The sequence below is a fragment of the Lathyrus oleraceus genome, chromosome 7 (assembly GCF_024323335.1).
Source record: "Lathyrus oleraceus cultivar Zhongwan6 chromosome 7, CAAS_Psat_ZW6_1.0, whole genome shotgun sequence".
NCBI lineage: Eukaryota > Viridiplantae > Streptophyta > Magnoliopsida > Fabales > Fabaceae > Lathyrus > Lathyrus oleraceus.
This window is the reverse complement of record NC_066585.1, coordinates 43621500-43625334: the sequence shown is the minus strand read 5'-3', so window position 1 is coordinate 43625334 and position 3835 is coordinate 43621500.

The following is a 3835-nucleotide window of genomic DNA, read 5'->3' as shown; positions in this document are numbered from 1 at the left end:
ATTCTGTTTTGTGCTTGCTTGAAGTTGATGCATGATTTGGTGCCTTGTATGAGCTTGTTTTGCCTTGCCTTGTCTTATGGATTTTATTTGACATGCTTCCACTTGTCCAATTGACTTGAATTTTGGTGTGATAATCATGTGATGAGTGCTGTTTAGCCATGATTTTTCTTGAGATTTATTGAATTATTTTTGATTGGATTTGGATTGATTCATTCTGTTTGGTCCAATGAGCTTTCAAATTGCATGTTTTTCCTTAGATGCCTTGTGAAATAAAATTGGTTTATGATATGAATGTGAGACAACTTGGACATTGTTCTAATTTGGTTGAACTTGATTTGTGCCAATTTTCATGTTCTGTTTTGAATTATGTTTCCCCCTTTGACCCTAGGCTTTGTCCTAGGGGTTTGCTTATGTTTGAGTTGTGTTTTTAGGACAAAGAAGCATATGGCATTGAGGGAATTGATTCACACTTGCTTGAGTTGACTAATTGGTCAATGTTGAACTAATCTTGAGTTTGTTTTGTAGGTGGCTTCTAAGTCATTTGAGTTGAGCTCGAGCTTTGCCTTGATGCATTGCTTTGCTTGTTTGTCTGTTTGTGTACAGTTAACTATTGACCATTAGCTTGTCTGTTTGACTATTTGAGCTGTGTACTGATTATGTTAGATTGTTTTCAGGTACATTAGTTGCTATAGTTCATTGTGAACTTGCTTGTGTTGTTGCTTGGTTGCTTAACCAATTGAGGTAGAACTCACTAACTCCATGTAGTCTGGAAGACCTGGCCTGTTACTTGGCCAGGCACCTATCTGAAGTCCTCCTTAAAAGGCAATGCTTGTGCTTGTTTATCTTTGTCCCCAAGCAGGAAAAGACCTTTGATAAGGCAATTGGACGATACAAGAAATGTGCAATCCATCTCCTGCTATTCTGTTGAGTCATCCCTTGGCTCACATTACATGTTGATGCCTTGAGGATATTAACCCAAGATCTCTGTTGAGTCAGTCATAAGTGTAGAAGGGTTCCCACTTTCTGAACCCACACTTCCTTTGTCTAAAGCTCTCCCTGGCCAGGGATAAGAGCTGTGAGGCACACCCCTCACTCTCATTTCATCTGCTTCACCCTAACTCTCAATGTTAGGGTTAAGAGCTAATATCACCTGATACAGTTGGCTTGTTTTTGCAGCCTAACCCTTGTGTGAGCCCACTTTGTCTGTATATAGTGTATGCTATTTGTGATTGTTTGCTTTGATTGCTTGTGCTGTTTAGGTTTAGCTTGCTCCCTGTGCAAGTTAGATAGCAACCTTAACTTAGGGATGATTTGCATGATAACATCTAGGCTCGAGTTAGTCTCCCTAGTTGTGTCTCCCTTTGTTATCTGGTTAGGCTAGAATTTCTTTCCCTGTTAAGGGGAACTACGTTGCCCTGATCCTCATACCAGATGAGGTACGTAGGCAGGAGGTCGTACGAGATCTCTCCGGGCACCCTTTTTTCTTTTTGTGTGTGTTTGCTTGACAGTTGCTAAGCTCGAGTGCCTGACTCCTTAGTAACTTGTTTGTTTGTTAACCCTCTTGTGTGTTAGGATATGGATGTAAGACCAGCGATTGGCAGTCCGTATCCTATTGGTGTTTGTTGTGTGGAGTCTGACGTAAGCCCAGCGATTGGCAGTCGGTTTCCTGCGTGTGTTTTGTTTCGGCGTGCGTGAGCCGAACTACGGTAGCTCTGATTCTCATTCCAGATGAGATACATAGGCATAGGATGCAATGTCCTAGCGAGCCCTTTCCTCTTATCCCACCTGTGTTGTTTTCAGTGTGTGTGTGTGTGATGTTTTAGCAACCTTTTCTCTCTTTTGAGCGTGGATCCCGTCGAGTACGACAGATGCGTAGGGGTGCTAATACCTTCCCTTCGCATAACCGACTCACGATCCCATTCTCTTTGGTCGCGAGACCATGCTTTTCCCAGGTTTACTTCGAGTGTTTCCTTTCCCTCTTTGGGATAAATTGTTGGTGTAAGCCCTAGAGGCCAATACATTTTGGTACTTGTATCGAACAATAAAAGGCATTCTCTTTATTATGGTTGATTAATAAAGTCCGTGGAATAGATAGTCCGTTTAATGTATTAAGTGTGACTTAATCATGAGAACACATTAAACATAAGGACACTATTCCTAAAGTATCCGTAGTCGAGCTTTAGTGTGAAGTGGGATAACATTAAAGCATTAAGACTATTATGTTTGTAGACTGATGATCACATCTCATGGATCATGGATAAAGAGTTATCAAGTCTTAAACATAGGTATGAATATTAGGAGTAATATTTATACCGGATTGACCCGCTATGAGAATACTATATAGAAAGTTATGCAAGGTGTCATAAGTTATTCTCATGGTGATAATAGTGTATTCCACTTTTCGACCTGAAACCACTATGGATCCTAGATGTAGAGTCGAGTGCTTTATTGCTGATCCAACGTTGTCCGTAACTGGATAACCATAAAGACAGTTTATGGGTACTCCACAAAGCATGCTGAGGGACATGAGTGACCTAGATGGAATTTGCCCATCCTGCATAACAGGATAAATGTCTATGGGCCCAATATTGAACTGGACAAGGATGACACGGTCTATGCCTTGTGTTCAATATAGACATAAGGGCAAAAGGGTAATTATACACATAAGTATTATCACAGAAGGAATTGTCAGATCACATGACATTTTCGTGTCTTGGGTAGCAGTGATGTGTTGCTAGATACCGCTCACTGTTTATTATGTTAAATGCGTGATTTAATATAATTGCCAACGTCACGAAAACCTACAGGGTCACACACAAAGGACGGATTGATGAGAGATAGAGTAACTAAGGAATACCGTAAGGTACGGTGCCCTTAAGTGAGTTATAGAGCATCGTAAGGTACAATGTACTTGAGTAGAATACGAAATATGGTAAGGTACCATGAGCTTAAGTGATTTTGGGCATATTGTAAGATATGGGCCAAAATACACTTAAGTGGGCTTTTAGCTTGAAGCCCACACAAGTGGTTCTATAAATAAAACCCTTGTGCAGAAGCAAAAATTGGCGGTTGCATTATTTTCGTTTTCTCTCTTTCTCTTTCTCTCACTCAAAGCCTTCATTCGTACCAACTAGCACTGAGATTGAAGGAACCCGTTCGTGTGGACTGAGTAGAGACGTTGTCATTGTTCAACGTTCGTGATCGCTTCGTGGATTTGCATCAAAGGTTTTGATCGTCACAAGAGATCTGCACCAAAGGTTTCAACCGTCACAAGAGGTAAATATTCTATCACTGATCATGACCATTCGTAAGGATCTCTAAAGGAGAAATTTTTATTTCCGCTGCGTTTTGGACCGCAATTCTCCTTCATAAATAACGCACGGTGGCGGCTCTGTGTTGTTTTGTTTTAGCCCGCCGGTTGTTTTTCGCGGATGCGACAAGTAGTACATCCCAGTTGTTGGTTTCCACACCAGATATTTTTCTAAAGAGGTCGAAGGCGTTTATGTGCCACTGGGAGTTTGGAGGGATTCTCAGGTGGACTTGGCCTTCTACAGGGGATTGTAGCATGGCACTCAATTGGTTCTGGGATAGTGAGTACTCGGTGTTGAACATGCGAAAAGTGGCGGTACCGGTTAAGTACTCGTCGTCACCGGTTGGGGTGGAGTAGGAATAAGAACTTAAAAATTCTAAGGTGAGCGATGGATAGGTAGGTTGATTATGTGTGCAAAGAAAGGTTAAATCAGCAAGCCGAAGCATCCATTGCACTCCATGAAGTAATCTTAATTCTTGTAAACAATTAAAATCAGGATACCTGGTAGAGGCGACACCTCGTTGC